At 39.2% G+C, this 19,284-nt stretch overlaps 1 protein-coding gene across 1 annotated transcript in view; it reads left to right on the plus strand.

Moving 5' to 3' along the window:
- Window positions 1-19,284, plus strand: part of GMDS (GDP-mannose 4,6-dehydratase) — a 628,119-nt gene that overhangs the window by 450,486 nt on the left and 158,349 nt on the right. The window lies entirely within an intron of this gene.

Consider the following 19,284-nt stretch of genomic DNA (forward strand, 5'->3'; position numbering starts at 1 on the left):
AACATTTCTCAAACATACAGTGCCGATGAAATTTGCCATAACACTATGAATTATGTCGACTGCCTGCATGAAGTTCCACATAATGGGAAAAAAGAATTTAACTAGATCTTAATTGAACATACAGCTACATAATATCCTTTTGTTTAGGCTCAAAAATGGATTTTTTTAAACCTCCTTATCAGTGCAGCTATTAAATATTGTGGCTCTCCAGCTATCAGTCTCCGATCAGCACAGTTAGTGCATTTTACCTTCCAAGGAAGTGCACTTTGAGCCAGCTGGAGCACAAGAAATGTAGGAGCTGGAGAAAGTCGTAATTGAAACAGGCGACTGCTTCAGTACAGACAGGAAATAAAAGGAAGACTGGCCCTCCAACGGATTAAATTAGATGTTTCAAATTCAGACAGTATCAGGAAAAAGAAGACTTATGTTAGGGGGGAAAAAGGTAACAGTAAGTTCATTCAGCTGAGTACCCCCTCCTCTCCTCATAACACATGTTTTTGCTGGAATCTTACTGTGCCGCCCGGTAGGGTAGAATCGCCCAGGCTTCTCCCTGCCAAACAACAGAGTAGCAGGTCCCTGTGTTAATGTCACACTATCCTTTCCCTCCTGCCTGCCCTCTCCCTTTCAGAGCCCTTTGGTATTCTGTTTCCATAAATTAGGCGTGAAATTACGTTGGGCTGAGGATACATGATTTCAGCTGTTTTATAGTTGGAAAGGAAAATCTTTTAGACCTAAAGCAAAAACATTTTTTTAAATATACTTCCTGCCTATTAGTTTGAGATATGCCTATTATAGAAAATGCTTGCTTTGTAGAAACTTTCTTTTCTTTTAATCTCACAGAATTCTGTCTTGTCCTTCAGTTCAAGTCAAGTGACATTTATTGAATACTGACTGTATACAAGGCCATGAGCTAACTGGTGTTGCCGATACTTATACATTCATTAAGATGATGGTAACATATGTACAATTCAGATTCGCAAATGAAGACTTGTACTTTCGGTACAGTATTTTAGGAAGTAGATTTTCTTTTGCATTGGAATAATCAAGTGAAATTATTGCAATGATTTTTTTTTTTCACTTTCCTTACGTGGTACTGCATCTCATTAAGCAAATACACGCCTTTGTTTAACACAGTTAGGTAAATGTCCAAATCTAAAGTTTGTTACCAGCAGTGCTTGAGACATTGCTTTTTAAGGTCAGTGCCTATTTCAGCATTAGAATATTCACTGTCATTTATATATGGGGAAGGGGTGTAGCATTAGATGAGGTGTTTTCTCTGAGATATATTTAAACACTGAAAAATTCAACAAGCTAAAAATACTGTAGCTCTACACTGTCCCCTCTGGAAAGCTGATAAAACTAAACATTACTACAGCAAATGGATAGAATTCCAAACTTACAGAATGAATATGTCTTTGTTTTTCCTACTCTGTGCCTCTCCATGTTCGTAAAGCATAGTCTTACAGAAACATGGGGCTACGGCCCAGCGCTACCTGCCGGATCCAGGCCTCATTTGCTCAGGTGTGCTCACGGTTTTAGCTTCTTGAATTAAGCCCTGGGAAAATTCCTGTGCAAACATCTGTTTCTTCTTCCCTGCCTCTCCAACAGGAGCAAGATGGGGTGGGGAATGCATCATGTGAGTGGGTTTTGCATGGAAAATGTTGTGGGTTGCTTCCACTCCAGCTGGACAGCTTTATATAGCTATAAACCTTTACTGCTGTATTAAGGTTCCACTCAAAGGGTATGAATCTCTGATATTCACGGTCCAACAAAACTGTTACTAATTACTTATCTCCTGAATAGCTACCAGGATTGGCAACTTGAACAACAACAATAATCTGTGTACTAGTATTCTCCAGCAAGGGAACATCCTCCTTCATATAAATAGCATGGCTTGCAGTTTTAAAACTCAAAGGAACAAACTAGAAATGTATACCTGGGGCCTTCATAAAGGCCATCATGCTCAGGGAAAGCATATCCCTCATTTCTGAAAGGTAGTTTTAACACGGGTCTTGAAGAATGGGGAAGTTTTACAAATAACTTTGGTTTCTAAACTTAGGGCAGGCTGTGCTGACTGTGGGACCTCGTAGTCAGGACTGCATTCCAAAGAGTGCCTGGAAGTAGACTGTGTCCTTGGAGCATACCTTTTCAGGAGCAAGGATAAGGTGATGGCTGCCTGCTGCCCAGATCTTTTGTATCCACAGCCCTAAACCAGGACCTCGCCTTTCAGGGGTAATAGTCTCCAGACCTCCCTACAGAACTCCAGAGTTCTGCTCATAGGTTGCCACACTTCGAACTTAGTGAAACAAGATGGTAGTTGAAAGACAGTTTCTCGGAGAGCCTGGGTGGCTCAGTCAGTTAAGCGTCTGACTTCAGCTCAGGTCATGATCTCACGGTTCATGGGTTCGAGCCCCGCTTCGGGCTCTGTGCTGTCAACTCCAGAGCCTGGAGCCTGCTTCAGATTCTGTGTCTCCCTCTCTGTCTGCCCTCTTCCCCTCATGCTCTGTCTGTCTCTGTCTCTCAAAAATAAGTAAATATTTAAAAAAAAATTTTTTTTAAAAGGCAGTTTCTCTATAGTGTTGTTTCACAGAGTTGAGGAAATGACACTTTCTTCTCCACAAAGGTTGGCAGAAGCTCTCCCCAGAAGTTTGCTCCCAAACCTCAACATCTTCTGGTGTGACTCTGTTCTTGGAGGCCCAAGCCCATGTCTGTGCATTCAGATGCAAAGTAACATCCACCTAGTGCAGCTGTGTGACAAGGCTGTGTCTGCTTCACCCAGCTCCCTGGAGATCATGAGTATTGTGCAGGACCATAAAGAAGTGAACTTTAATAGGAGCCATAAGCACACTGTGCCAACCCTTCATAGATGCCACCTCCATTTGGCCTCACACTGGCCCCTCTAAGACAGACCAGACAGATTATCTGTTTTTACAAATGAGGAAACCCAAAACTTTATTAGAATCAATATAACTGGTCTTCAGTTGGGAGTTGCTGGGATTCATTCCCCCAAGTTCTCAGAATCAGAAGTCTCTTTATTTCCTTATATCACATTACTTAAACTAGACCTTATTTACTTTGAAAACCTAGTTTGGAGACTTTGTTTTTCAGAAGGAGTGGTTTCCAAAAGTCATCCACCATATGGGTGTCATCAGGCAGCCTTCATTAAGATGGAAGGGAGGGAGGACCACATGGCCAAAGGGAGAGAGGTGAAGGCCAGCCCTGAGCAGGTGAATACATGACCATTCTATTGCATTCCCCCAAGTTTCTGCTCTTTTCCTCACAGCAGAGCTCTGAATCACTGAGATCATCATACCTAGTTGGGATTTTAATTGTTAAGAAAAAATCAAAACCAACGTGTGAATGATCTGTTGGCTTAATTAACCCTTGCAGAGTTTGTTAATTCAAATGAATCTGTAAATGATATCAATGTGTGGGAAGCATTTGAAGTAGTGGATGGGTTTTATTCTCTGTTCAAAGAGAAAGTCCCCAAACTATTTTATATAGGAATAAAGTCTAGGGGTTTGTTGAATATGATGTAACTCTGAAATCAGTTGTGTGGTAATGATAAGGTATAGTGTTGAATGAATAGCATATGCATGTATCCAAGAATTATCTTCTCCAGAGTCTCTCTCCAATTTTAATTCTCCCTCACTCCCCAGCCCCTTAACCAATTTCTCTTGACTTTCTTCCTTTGTGATCCTTTCCATGTTAGGGTCATGTAACATCTATTTATTCTAAAATGTGACCAAGTACATAAGGAAAACCAGAGTTCTATTTTCTTTCTCTCCTTAGCCTACTTTGACAAGAATGAAGACCTTTCGATTTAAAATCAAAGTGATCTTGATCATTGTTTCCCATATACCCATCAAAGATATTACAATTTCAAAATTAAAACTAGACCAAAGATTCTTGGTTGAAGTGCATCTGGGCTGTATAACACCTCATCCTTTGTTAAAAGACACTACCTTGCTGAAGCTTAGGCCTCAGCAATATACACAGTCTGATCCACCACATCAGGGTTACTCATATCATTAGAAATTAAATCCTGAGAAATTTGATATTTTAAAGAGAACCTGTTTTTTTGTTACCTGAACTTGAGGTCAAGAAGGAGGGGATGGCTGACTCTTTGGTCAGTGGGAAGCTCTGGGCCTGGACTGAATGAGCAACCCTCTCTCCCTCACTTCCATTTCCCTATTCACTCTCCTCCTTTAGCTCCAGCTCCCCAGTTCTAAGGCCCTTTGCTCACTTATGTTTGAGCTAAATGATATCCTGGGGATTGTTAGGAGTAAAGGTTTAGAAAGTTTGTATTTAAAAATAAGTAGTGGTGATTGAAACGCCTCTTTACTGGCTCGTGAAGACTGGGCCTAGAACAGCATACATGAGACAGAAATAAAATTGGGGGTTTCTGTGTTATTTGTGTCCAGCTTCCTGCCTTACTAAATTTATATGGCTACTTCCCATAAGTAACAAGCATGTTTTGAAGCAAGCAAAATGCAGGTTTGTGCTGCCATCGATGTGTCATAGCCTGCAGTTCACACCCCCAGTGTAGGTGTCAACAAAGCTGTCTCTTACTCTCCAAGGTATATGGTGCCAAAACCAAAAAGTGGGATCTGGTTGCAAGGAAGGCGCTGGCAAAACAGAACTTTATAGTGCCTGGTTCTGTTTGACATTTAAGGGACATTCACTTGGAGGACTCCCAAACACGTAATGCGCCAAAAGGAGGAATGCTTTCTCTTGAAGATTCAGTGGGTTGCTGGCTGCAGGGAGAATTATAAAGCCCTCTGATCAAAAAGAGACTCTCATTACTAACCTCCACATGCTCCTCACTCATATACCAGCTTCCAGAAAGCCTGGTGATGTTCCAGTGCCTCCCACACAAAGGGTTTACACAAGACTCAGTGGTTCTACAGGTTCTGTTCTTACCTGAGAACAAATGAGTCCAGGAAGGTTTACTTAACACATCCTTCAAAATCCAGCTTCTTTCAAAATTGTCTGTTATAGTCACTTATTTGAAAATCATAACATAGTTGTATGGAGTTGCATTTTCAATAATAGCTTTTAAAATCCTTAAAATGTTTACCTTAAGGTAGGTGTGTGTGTGAGTGTGTGTGTGTGTGTGTGTGTGTGTGTATGATTGCTGTGTAATTAGAAGTAAACTCTTAAATCAGAATTTAGGAAAGATTGGCCTTTTTCAGTATGTTGTCATAGTTGAAATTTCTAGAACTATGGAATAAAATGAGTGCTTTTCTGAAGTGGCATAAATTGAGATCGAAACCAAAACTGAGAGACTGTGAAAACTTTGTGTCCTTTTACTTCTTTGTAAAAAGAATTGCAGTAGGGCGTTTTCCAGGAGTACTTTTGAGTATATAAAACCAGGAAATAACTATGTGACATTCCTGGCACTAATACTCCAAAATGAGTCAGAGATAAAGTTGAAACAGAAAACTACAGTGCCCTGCCTATCATCAAAGAACACGTATTTTGACGTGTTAATAAGCCTGTCCTGGTATATGCAAAGGCATGGGGTCTGATAATTATTGAGGGGTCCTGGAGGCATTGCTCATTGGGAACTCCAAGTGCCTTACTTATCCTGTGTTCTATGTGAAAGATGTCCCATGGAGCAAAATTCCACAGCATCAGTTCTGAGCCAGACCTCCTGGGTTCAGGTGCGGGCTCTGCCACTTCCTAACTGTGAAATATTGGGTGAGTCTGAAGTTCTTTGTGCTTCAGTTTCTCCATTTATAAAGATGCACATAATAATAGTACCTGTCATAGGAGTCTTATAAGGGATTTAACACAATGTAAAGTACATGAAACTGAATATTTTCAAATGACAACAACTATGATGTTGATAGTGATGATGGTATTGACAGTTGACATGCACTTACCACTGTGTTTTGCATCACACAAATCAGAACATCATAAAATTCTTCTTGAGGAGGAGCTTTCAATCTCATAGAAAGTGGACACAGGTAGAAAGAAGTCTATTATATATTTATTACCTAAAGAGGGAATTGAGAAAATTCTTTTTACCAGTACACTTGTGGTTTTACCATGCTAGCTATAAAATTTAGGTTATCCTCAGTGGTCACTTGATGTGGGTATAGTGACACCATTCTGTTTACTTCCTTGAGCCATTTAGATAAACATTTCTCATCAGAAACAATATAATTTTTCTCTGACCTATTATTAGTAAATGGGAAAAGCACCCCTATGAGCATAGTATATGTGTAAAAATCACTGCAGTTTGAGGAATGGGATCTTTAGTGAGTGCTGAGAAAGGGAAAATCTTATTCTCTGCTTCCTCAAGTTTCTTGCTATTAAAATAAAGTGAGCATTTGGATGGAAAATGCAGCAAATTAATATTTTGTGTTATTTTTAACTGAAATGGGGAGATGAATAAGTGAATTTTTATGTTGCTTGAAAGAGCAAATATATGTAGTAGTTCAGTATTCCAAAGTGACATAAAATTTGAGGGTTATGATTTGAGAAGTTAGCATCCCAAGGAAAATTTCCAAAATAGCATCAAATTTGAGATTCTAAACATGGTTTAATTGTTAAGAGCACTTGGGGAGCTTTATAAATTTAGAAGTTCCCAGGCCCCTCACCAGTTTACCTAGTTGCAATCTGCAGAAGTGAAGCCTGAGAATTTTTTTTTAAGCACCCCAAGTGATTGGAAATACACATAGTTAACAGCATAGTTTATAACCTGAACCAGCTTTGTTTTTTAATACTATTTTTTGGAGTACGGTCTTAGTGAAAAATAACAAATTGTATACATTTTTTCTCCATATCTTCCCAAACCAAGATAGAAGAACCCCAGTGTGCTGTAAGCCTCAAGGAGAAAATGTGAAGGTGGGTGGACTTCTGGAGCTAGCTAGCATTGCGGGGATCGCTCCCCAGGGCCCTGTCCATGGTTCCTGCCCGCAGAGCCTTCTTGGGTCCTGTGGTGATTAATAAGGAAGTGTGTATACATCCCTGTGCATATACTTGGAGAGAAACTCATTCCGACTGAGGTAACAGCTCTGATTACAACTTTCTCTTTGGCTACAGACATCCTGCTTATGTGGCATAGAAAGAAGGGAACTGGCCAGGCCCTGTCTTCTTTCTACCCCTTGGCTCCACTGGCTTTTAGAAAGAGGGTCATTGCAAATATAGATTATGCTTTATGATAAATTATCAAAACTCATTCAAGTGCCTCTTTAGTGTCATGTTGCAAATGTTTCTTATATACCTTTAAATCAAAGAGCTGTTTAACCTGAGTGTAATAAAATGTGAATGACTTAATGTGCGTGAACTGTTTTCAGAAAAGAACATCTATTTACATGTTCTTTTTATTACAAAGCCCATTCTAGTATTGAAGCATTTCGTGTGGACTTCAGGTTTAGAAGTATTTTATCTCCAAATTCTATTTGAATTCAATGCATAATTCCTATAATTTGTCTATTTGTCACTGTATGGTTATTATTTTTAAATCTGAAAGTTTTCTTCCAGCTTTTAACTATTCTCCATTAGGAACTATAGTACCTAAATCTTCTTTCTAATAGAGGTTTTAAAAGATATACATAAAGAAAAGGAGATTGGGAGGAAAATCAGTAGTTAGATTCTACATAGTCATTTAAGCAGTTAGACTGACATTGTATGTATTTGTGTAACTTTGATACCACATGGGTTTTAGGTATAGCTGATCATTTAAAAAACAAAACAAAACAAAAAAGTCACTACTTCAAAGTCTTTGGTAGCATATAGAAATCTTTATATAAAAATACATTAATTTAGAACACTTAGGATATTATTAACATTTAAATACATTTGGTCTGGAATGGGACATTTCTGTCTTCCTTTCAAAGGTTCCAAATGGATTTTATATTCCCTAGGGTAATGACAAGTATGTCCTATATAGTACACATATGAGAATCCTTTCACATAATACATATAGCTTTTAATCAATCTGTAAAATTATTTGGGTACTATCATTAATATTCAGAGTTGATAGGAAGTTTTGAAAATGATATTTTATCCTTCCTTTGTCCTGAGACAACAATACTAACCCTACTTTTTCATGAAGTCAGGCTGAGGCCAAGCTGTCTCAAGGCAGGTAGATTTCCAGTAGCTTACCTCTCTCTGACCCTATCCTTAGACATAAAACCATTGTAACTGGCGATCCCATGTTTCAACTATCAAACACCAAGCTCTCCATGTTTGCACTACCTGAGTGATGCTGCAGTTTTCCAAGTTTTTTCTCAATAAACTGGTTTTATAGGGGATATATTAGATTGAGAAATCCACAGAGTAGAGTAGATATAAAGAAATAGGATTTGGAATGTACTTATTTAACTGTGGGAATCTCCATGGGTTTATAAAAGAAAGACCTCACTGGGTGTTGTTTGTGGCATTGAAAAATGGCTTATACATTCACTTCAAAGGTTAGAATAAACTTCTCATATAGATCTCAGAACCATGCTTTGTTGGTTTTGTTGTTGTTTTATTTTATTTTTCGCTAAAACACGCCCTCATAGGACATCGTTCATTTTCCCATCTTTAGTTTAGCAATATTTTTCTCCATCTACTGTCCATTTAAAACTAAGCCATTCCCACATAAGCGTATAAAGCCCTTTCCATCACTTCACCTTCTCCCATCCTGGTGGATTCCTTGTCCTGCTAGACCAAGGCATACTGTAATTTAAGCTCAGTACAAACATCTCTTCATTTTTTGGCCCTGAACTGTCAAACTTTCTGTTAAGTCTTGAGCATTTGGGAAAAGCTCTCAACCTTAAGGCAGAGAATTTGTGTGCATTCATGAATACTAAGCAAAATGAGTACCCACTATTCCAGGTGACCATAAAATTGCAGTGCAGGAAAGGAAAGGATAGTAATTATCCCCCAAAGGGCTTTTAACTTTCTTTGGCATTTTAAAGGAGAAAGATTAGCTGCCTTCACAATATACTATATCTATCACCTCTGCATGTAAAGTACCCTTAGCCTTCACCTAGGGCAGTTTAGAAGCATCCAGATTTCTTGGAGTTGACTGCATTCACTTAACACAAGAACAGACTCATCAAGTAAATAGACATCTTAAAGGCATACATTAGGCTTTAATTTCGTGAACTTCTGGAAATAGGTCATTTATAGTTCCCCATTCAGATTTCAGACCTACTTTAGAGGAACATAGGAATTTATCAGTTTACCTGAATTTCTTCTTGTAACTGTTCTAAAGGCAGCTGGAGCTTTTAGGCTCACTTTAACCCATATCTATACCCCTACAACAGCCCCATAGATTCCTAAAATCATTCTAGAGTAGAGAAGTGCATCACAAATTCACAGTCATTTTATCATGGGTTCCAAGACTACCATAGAAGATGAGGTATCTGGGAATTTATAATGGCCCAGGAAAGCTCCCCTTAGTGCCCCAAAGAAACCTCAAGAAGTCATTTGCTGAGACTGGAAGAGATTGCTATTAGAGTGAGTATAGAGAAAGGGGATCAAGAACGAAACTCTGGAACATACCCGCATGAAGATGAAGCATATGAGAACAGAGGATATATTACAAAGTGAAAGCATCTAATAAGAATTTCAAACTGAGAGAAAATGGAAAATAGAAGGAAATTACCAAATCACTATTTGAAGAAAAATTCCCAGAACTGAAAAATATGATTGCCAAAGCTTTGTGAGTGTCTTGCTCTGTGAATGAACAAAGATCCCCATACCAAAGACCATTACTGTGAATGTTCAGCGTTGGGATCAGAGAGAAGATCCTAAAACTTCCAGCAGTACACATAGGTTTCACACAAATGATCAAGAGTAAAATTAGGAGCAAAAATGGCAATGTATGTCTATTCCAACATTGAAATGAGAAGCCAATGAAGCAAAGCCTTCTAAAATTTGAAAATGATTTTTTTTAATTTTTTAATGTTTATTTACTTTTGAGAGAGACAGAGCATGAGCTCAGGAGCAAGGGGAGGCAGAAAGAGAGACACAAAATCCGAAGCAGGCTCCAGGCTCTGAGCTGTTAGCACAGAGCCTGACATGGGGCTTGAACTCATGAACCATGAGATCATGACCTGAGCTGAAGTTGGACACTTAACCAACCTGAGCCACCCAGGTGCCCCTTGGAAATGATTTTTAATCTGAATTCTAAATCTGGTTGAGATCCTATGGACATTTTCAAATGTGTAACTTTTTAAAGAAATTATCCTCTGTGTACTTTTTGAGAAAACTACCCAAGAATATACTCCACTGAAACAAGTAAGTAAACCAAGAAAGAGAAGGGTATGTAGGAGTAGGAGATGTAACACAAACAGGACATGGGAATTCTGAAGATGACAACAAAAGAAGTCCCAGGAAGACAACAGCAGCAGGTCTAGAGCAATTAGTAAATGAAGGTGGAGGGCTTAAGGAGATATGTCTGTAGGAAAAAAATTAAAAGGTAACAATAAGTACTTGAGTACTTTAAAGTCATGGACAGTTAAATTGCATTTTATAGAGAATTGAAGGGTATGAGAAAATTCGGCTATACAAAGTAGACTAATCAAATGAAAAAAAAAAACATGTATAAGTATGGTAGGGAGAGGGAAGAGATTTCTAAGAAAGGAGTTGAAATCCTAATCTGCTGGTTGATTCAGAAGTGGGTAACATTTATTTAGAAATCAATAATGACTACTGTGAATGAAGATCTAGCACAAAATTGAGAATTAATTATAGATGTACAGTAGGGTGGAAAAGTATGCAAATATATTAAAAATCTCCATCTGCTATAATAGGAAGTCAGAAGGTAATGTCTAAAATGGATTAATCAGAAAATAACAGACACATTATTTGGCAAATTATTATAAGTGTTAAAAGTTGGGAGGAGCAGGATATAAGGGGATTCTGCTTTTTTAATGTCTTTAAGCACTATTTAATTTTTTACATCGTTTACATATAATATATTGATTAATTTGAAATCGATTTTAAAAACAAGTATAATTCAGCACTATGGTTTTTTTAATGTTTATTTATTTTTGAGAGAGACAGAGACAGAATGCGAGTGGGTTGGGACAGAGAGAGAGGGAGACACAGAATCTGAAACAGGCTCCAGGCTCTGAGCTGTCAGCACAGAGCCCGACGCCGGGCTCGAACTCCCGAGCTGCAAGGTCATGACCTGAGCTGAAGTCGGACGCTCAACCGACTGAGCCACCCAGGCGCCCCTAATTCAGCACTATGTTATACACAGTTTTAAAATTAAAGAATATGTTCAGTTTTCATCTTTACTAAATATACCAAAATGCACACAATATTCCAAGAATAGGAATTGAGATATAATGGGTATATACCATTATATTAGTTTCATGTGTATGACATAATCATTCAATATTTACTGTATGTATTGTGAAATGATTACAATATGTCTAATTAACATCCATCACAACATGGTCACAAATCTTTTTCTTGTGTTGAGAACTTTTAAGATCTACTCTCTTAGCAAATTTCAAATATACAGTAACAGTATTATTCAGTATAGTTAGTATAGTAAAATGTTCATTTCATTTACCTAGAAAAAGAAGGGAAAAGGGTGTATTAATGTCTTTTGCTGTTGCTACAAATCCCCACACTTAATAGCTTAGAACAACACTACTATGGACTGACTTGTGTCCTCCAAAAATTCATGTGTTAAGGTGCTGACCCCCAGTGTAATGACATTTGGAGATGGGGATTTGGGGAGATAATTAGACTGAGATAAAGTCATGAGGGTAGGCCCCTCATGATGAGATTAGTGCCCTTTTAAGAAGAGGAAGAGATCCTAGGGTTTGCTCACTCTGTTTCTACTATGTGAAGGCACAGTGAGAAGCCTCCCAGGTATAAGCCAAGAAGAGAACTCTTACCAGTAACTGAACATGCCACTCTGATCTCAGACTTCTAGTTTCCAGCCCTGTATGAAAATAACTGTTGTTTAAGCCACTGAATCTTTGGTGTTTTGGGGATCAGCCTGAGCAAACTAAGACAAACACAGATTTATTATCTTATAGTTCTGGAGATCAGAAGTCTGAATGTGTCTAACAGACTTAAAATCAAGTATCAGCAGAGCTGTGCTCCTTCTGGAGGCTCTAGGGGAGAATCTGTTCCTTGCCTTTTGTAGCTTCTCCAGTCTGCTTGTATTCCTTGGCTTGTGGCTCTTTCCTCCATCTTCACAGCATACCACTTCAATCTCTGCTTCATTTCCACAGCATCCTCTCTGCCTTTTCCAGTCCTCTTGTTGACCTTATTAAGGACTTCGTGATTACATTGAGCTCACCCAGATAACCAGGATCATCTCCCATATTCAGGATCCTTAATCACATATTCAAATCACTTTTGTCATGTAAAGTAACATATTCGCAGGTTAGGGGGTTAGGGTATGGACATCTTTGCAGGACCATTATCCAACCTAACACAAGAGAGGTAAAGAGAGTCAGCAGGTATAAGCAAATAGAACTTCTTTATACTTTAATCCCCAAGTATCAAGATTGCTGGTAGTGAATTGAAATTTGTGAATCATATGTTCCTTGTTATATTCAGAGATATATAGAAATTCACATTTAATTTCTGTTTTAACTGCAACTATTGGAAACCTTAATATTTGAACAAATTTGGGAATTTCATAGATAATTTGCCTTGTTACATCATCAAATTGTATCTATTAAAAGAAGACACATCAGTCAGTTAGATGCTTGGGTCAAACAAGTGAGCCTAAAACCCAACTCTGCCTCTTCCTGTATGAGTTTTGACAAAGTCCTGTGCCTAACACATTGAAGATGTTCAATATGTGAGCTCTTATTCTTATTATTAATTATTGGTTTGTCTTCTTCACAAAAGTGGCTTATCTAAATAATAAACCCTAAATCCTGAAAGCTTATTCTTGAGCTGTCATACTGGAGTGACACTGTTTATGTATGGATTTGTCAACAAGTAAATAAGATTAATAAGATTGTCAGCAGAAAAATGGGATTTTCCAGGTGACCCTGAAAATGGGAAAAGCATTTCATGAAAAGGTATAAGAACTTCAGTCACAACAAATGCAACCCCATATATTTAAGAATTTTTAAAAAATGTATCTTTATGGATACAAGATGGGAGAAAATAATAAAATATATCAGAGTGGTTTACAAATTGTTTTAATTCTGGAGGCTAATAAATTTAAGTATTATTTAAACAGGAGTGAGACTGCCACTCGTCTGAATACAAGCACAATAATTAGCTATGCTACCAACAGCAAGATGAAATAAGAAAATTTGGGGACACCTGAGTGGCTTAATCAGTTAAGCATCAACTTGGGCACAGGTCATGATCTCACTGTCAGTTTGAACACTGCATCGGGCTCTGTGATGACCTGGAGCCTGCTTCAGATTTTGTGTGTGTGTGTGTGTGTGTGTGTGTGTCTCTCTCTGCCCCTCGCCTGCTCATGCTCTCTCTCTCTCTCAAAAAGAAATAAACATTTTAAAAAATTTTAAAAAGAGAGAAGAAAATTTGTTGTTTGGTTTCATCTAACTTGTATATTTAAGAATTTGACCGGCCTTTTCCCCTCATTCCTGGAAGGAAGACTAAATCCTTGGACTTTCCAGAGTGATAGGGGCATCTTTGTTATTCATGGTGGGCCCCCTGAACCATCCTGAGTTTATGCTAATGTGGTGACTCATATGGACCCCTAGATAGCTTGAGGACAGGGCCTGACCCAGGCCACCCAGCGTGGTTGGAGGGTAGAAGCTTTGAGCCACATGAGGTCAGCCCAACCTCCTGGCCTCTGGGGAGAAGGGAGCTGGAGACTAAACTCAACCCCACAGCCAGTAATTCAATCAATCACGTATTGGACACCCAATCATGTATAATGTACACCCAATAAAAACTCTGGACTCAAGGTTCAGTGGAGCTTCCTGGCTGGTAACCATATTAGGTGTGTTGGGAGGGTTTCTTGTCCTGAGGACACAGAAGCTTCAATTTTAGGGCCCACCTGGACCATCCTCTATGTCCCTTCATTTTACTGGTCTTAATTTGTATCCTTAATTTGTACCAAATAACATTTTCCTGAGTTCTGTGAGTCATTCTAACGAAATATCAAACCTGAAGGGAGTCATGGAAACACCTTGAATTTATAGCCAGTTAGTGAGAAGTACAGTGGCCCGGGGACCCCGAAAAACTTGTGGCTTGCATCAGAAGTGAGAGCATTCTTGTTGGGAGCTACATCGTTTGGTCTGTGGAGTCTGACTCTGGATGGTTAGCATCAGAATTGTGTTGCAATATTGCACTAACAAATTGAGGGAGAGGAAATGACCCAGAAACCCAAGATAATTAAATCAAACATTTGGTGTTTGAAAGAGTTAAAATTATTTGACCTAAAGGGCGCCTGGGTGGCTCAGTTGGTTAGGCGACCAACTTCGGCTCAGGTCATGATCTCGCAGTTTGTGAGTTCGAGCCCCGCGTTGGGCTCTGTGCTGACAGCTCAGAGCCGGGAGCCTGCTTCAGATTCTGTGTGTCCCCCTCTCTCTGCCCCTCCCCTCTTCACGCTCTGTGACAGAGTCTCTCAATAATAAATAAACATTAAATTTTTTTTTTAATTATTTGACTTAAAACATAGAGTGCCAAGTAGTATCAGCAGCGTTTGAGCCATATGGAGCTTTGATACTTCTAACTAGCTAGAATGAAGTTTGGCCTAAAGTGAGACCTTTGTAGAATTCTGACAGAAGCTCTTATTTTCTTCCCTAGAGTAATGATGTCATCACCTGTAGCCCTAATTGTTCCCTCTCCATTGCTAGTTAAATATCAGAAATGGCCACTTTCTTCCCTCCACTGTTTTCATCAAACCTTCTCATGTACTTCAGCTAAGAGACCCCAACACAGTCACCGCATGCCTGTGAGTTAACTGATCCATGCTTCTTAGAAATCAACACAAAAGCCCCCAAATAAATGCATTTGTGTGCTCCAGCCTCTGCTTTTCTTTTTAATTTTGAAGACATCGAAGCATCCAGTGTAGTACACAATGTGAAAAGGCATTCTTTTTTTAAATTTTTTTTTTTAATGTTTATTTATTCTTGAGAGAGAGAGAGAGAGACAGAGCATGAGCAGGGGAAGGGCAGAGAGAGAGGGAGACACAGAATCCGAAGCAGGCTCCAGGCTCTGAGCTATCAGCACAGAGCCCAACGCGGGGCTCAAACTGACAAGCCGTGAGATCATGACCTAAGCCGAAGTCAGATGCCCAACCGACTGAGCCACCCGGGCACCCTGAAAAGGCATTCTTTACCTATGAAATTTCTCTCTGGATCCTTTGAGTCTATCTCCTCCCCCCCCCCATATTTCTTCACCCCCTGATATGAACTCTGGATTGCCCTCCTGACTATTGTGCCTTGGTAGTTAGTCTCCTGGTCCCTGCCTCATGACTCATGGTTTCCTCTCTGTGCCTGCTTCTGGCTGGTTTGCCAAGCCTTTCCTCATTGCCTGTTCTAACCTCTGGGTATTAATATTCCGATTTGACATCTAGACGACTGAGACAGAGGGTAGGTCACCTGCCAAGGCTGCACGGTGAGCACGTGGCAGGGCTGGGCTCCTCGCCTGTCTGCCTTAGGGCTGTGTTCTCCATTCTCCCATACTGCTCCCCACCAACTGAGCCTCCGTTACCAGGTGCAAGTCTCCATTTCAGTCCTGTACACACTCCAGTATGAAAATGGTGGATCAACCACTGAAACCTTAGTGTCAAGAAAGTTACAAAAGTATGTGTGTCCTTCAAAAAAAAAAATTCCAAACAAGTTCTTCTCTTTTCTCTATTCACTCATTATCAGAAGCTTATGACATTTCTTTAGGCTTTATTTCTACTTTACAGTCTAAATTCTCTCTCTGGTAATCCATGAAAATGCCTTTATATCTTTTTCACATTAAAAAATATTTCAAATATCCAGAACTTCCTCTCTTCCTTTTTTTCATGTATTTGGATCTAGAGAGTTTACATATTAATTTTGTCACACACACACACACACACACACACACACACACAAATGGAGTCAAACCAATTAATGTTTAAATGTTAAAAAAAAAAAACACACAAATCCAAAGGAGCATTTCAAGATCTGTTTTTTCCCTTATTATAAGTGAAATTCCCATTAGTGGCAGCCAGGACTGAACACCGATAGAGAATGGGGTCTCTTGTTTGCAGAGATGGACTTATCACATGGTTAGCAGCTGGGATTTATGTGGAGGCTCATTAAATAAAACAGCAGTGGCAGCTACCTCCTGCTGGAATACACTTGGAGGTACAGTACCTGAATTTTTCCAATCCTAGCTAGTCTTTTATACTTTGTTTTATGTCTCTCTCATTTTTCTGACTGTTCTTGACATTTTCTGACCTCACAGTACTTTTATTATTATTTTTATTGCTACTATAACAATGATAACTTAAGGGCCTGATTTATATGATGGCAACTTAGCCAAGGGGGAGATTAAGGCATACCCAAAAAACATGCAGTAAATGTTCAAGTCTATTACCCTTTCATTTTTATTAAGTGGGAAACTTTAGTTTTGTTTTGACACAAATGAATTTGGAGAGTCATGAATAACTGCAGGATTGTGTTTGCTGGGGGCATATTGCTGTGGGTCCAAGAGCAGATGAAATAATTTAAGACATCTTAAGGTATCTATAACTGATACATACATCATAACAAGACACTCAATTTATTCTATTTTTTTGAGTAATCAATAGTGATCTTTCCAAAATAATTATAATTTTCAGAATGATAAACATGCCACAAATTATTGATAAATTTCCATATTGTAATAATTTAAATACACAACTGTTTCATTTGGGAGATGCCAGACCTCCTGCTCCCCCAACAAAAACCACTCTCCCACGAGGGTGAGTAGCACTCCTCTGAATGCCTGGCCTAAAGCTTTTCAGCCTCTGCATGCTTAGTATGTAGGCCTAGGACTGCCCAGTTGGCACTGCTGGCCACAAGCAAGGGCTAGGACTCAGTTTGCTGAAGTCCAGCATATGGACCATGAACCTAGGATGCTAAAGTCTTCCTCCTGTCCTTCAACCCACAGCCTTCCTCTAGACTCTGCTGTGCTTGCCAAGACTGTGTGATGGGGCCTCTGTCTTGAGTCTTTGCATTCCACTTCCCAGAGCTCAGCGCCCTGCTCTTTACCCCAGCCTTCTGGACTAGGGTTCTTATTGGCACCTGCCCTCAGCAGACTCCTCTTCCTATACTTCCCACCCTCAGCTGAAGTTCTATACCAACTGGATGCTATTTGTCAAGGCATTGCCATTTACATCTGTCTGAATTATAGTTATCAACCTCATTGATGGCTGTGTTTTAATGAATTCTGATTAAATGAATCAAACTGTCCTATTGTTCCATTATTTCACCATTTCCATAGAGTTACTGAAATAACATCGTTCTTTATGGGATGAATAGTTTGACCTAGACCATCACTAGGCAGACTTTCCAAGACCTTCACAGTCTCCAAGTCTTTAGACAGCATATAACTTCATGCAGAAATAGTAACACACTTGTTTTAGGTGGATTCTTTTTCCTTAACCACTGTACTCTTTAACATTTCACTCTTTATCTAATATTTCAACTCTCTGGCTGAGAACCATCTCTCCTTGACTCTTCATTTCCTTCATCAACACCGGCATTTGGTTTTATTTCTAAGAACATTTTTCACAAGAGAAGTTTTTACGTCTTCGTGGGAGTAACTCAGTATTGAATGGTGACCTTCTGAAACTCATAGAGGTGCTCAACATAGTCACTCAATATGGCCAATTGTATTTCTAGAAATGGCCATAGCAATATTTGCAGTCCCACATGTTCTTCCAGAACTTTACCACTCCCCTATCAAGAAATGGAGCCTCATTTTTCTGCCCTAGAAATTTGATGGACCTTTGTGATTGTCTCAGTGAATAAAATGGAACCACAGGTCCCCCCTTCCATGCTATTATGGGATGCTTGCTCTTGGGAACCAGTCGTCATCCTATGAGAAGGTCTGAGTCAGCCCACATGGAGAGGCCTGAGTGGAAAGGAACTAGGGCTCACAGCCAACAGTCAACATTGACTTCCAGACATAGGAGTAATCATCTTTCAAATAAGTCCAGCCCCCAGCTCAGGGTCTTCCAGCTCAGGCTCCAGACAACAACTCTGTCCAAATTGCTGACCCAAATAATTCATGAACATAGTAAATAATTGTTTTAGGGCACTATGTTTTGGGGAAATTTGTTACTCAGCCATAGTGGCCATAACATTCACTAGAGAGCTAATGCAGACAAACCAGCCTCAGAGACTATAGTGCAGATTCATACCTTGGCACAACTTTACAGTTATCATGTCATAGACCTATGGTTCCTCGCCAATAGTGGAAATGCTAGCCTCTGTACCCACCCATACCCAAACTGCTAACCCTGAGCCATGTGAACATCAAGCCAGAGTGTATTTATCTTCTACTCTTTGATAAAGCCAGTCAGTCTTGGTGTTAGGAACATAAACAAACTTCAAAATGAGCATGTAGTTTGCTCTTCTTGAGAGAAACAAAGCAAAACAAAACAAAACAAAACAAAACAAAACAAAACAAAACATGGAAGTTTAGACTTTGCCAGTTTCCTACAGATCCATGTTCCTCCTCAGAGTTTTTGCTGGAAAACAACCGCTCAATCCAAAATGGCATCTCCTAATGCCCGCTTGCATTCCGGTGGGTCCAGTGCCTATTTCAGAATAGAAAGATGTATCATTTCTGGGCCTTCTTCTTCCTGTCTTTCCCTTATCCTGACTAGAAATTAAGCTCTCTGACCCCCTAGGGGTAGATAGATCCACAAGATGGAAGGACCTTGGTCCCTGAATCAGCATACAGAAGACTAACATTAAATACCCGATTGAATCAAAGATAGCAAGGATGGAGAAGGAATTCTATTGTGTTAAAACTTTGGCATCTAGTACTACTATAGCTTCTAGCCACATGTGCCTGTTGAACACTTGAAACAAGGCTAGTATAAACTAAGATTTTTATAAATGTAGACTATATCCTGGATTTCAAAGGATACAAAAAATGTAAAATATCTCAATTTTTATATAAATTACAAGTTAAAATGATAATATTTTATATAGATTAAGTGACATTAAAATTCATTTTATCTATCTTTTTTTATTGTGGCTACTAAAAATTCTAAGGTTCCTTTGTGGGTGACTTTGTACTTGTGGCAGACAAGGCTGTGTTAAAACATTGAGATTTCAGGGTTTGTCTGTTACAGCAGCACGCATTACCCAAACAAACACAATGGTACCATGCAAAAGTGTA

This window comes from Panthera uncia, assembly GCF_023721935.1.
Source record: "Panthera uncia isolate 11264 chromosome B2 unlocalized genomic scaffold, Puncia_PCG_1.0 HiC_scaffold_25, whole genome shotgun sequence".
NCBI lineage: Eukaryota > Metazoa > Chordata > Mammalia > Carnivora > Felidae > Panthera > Panthera uncia.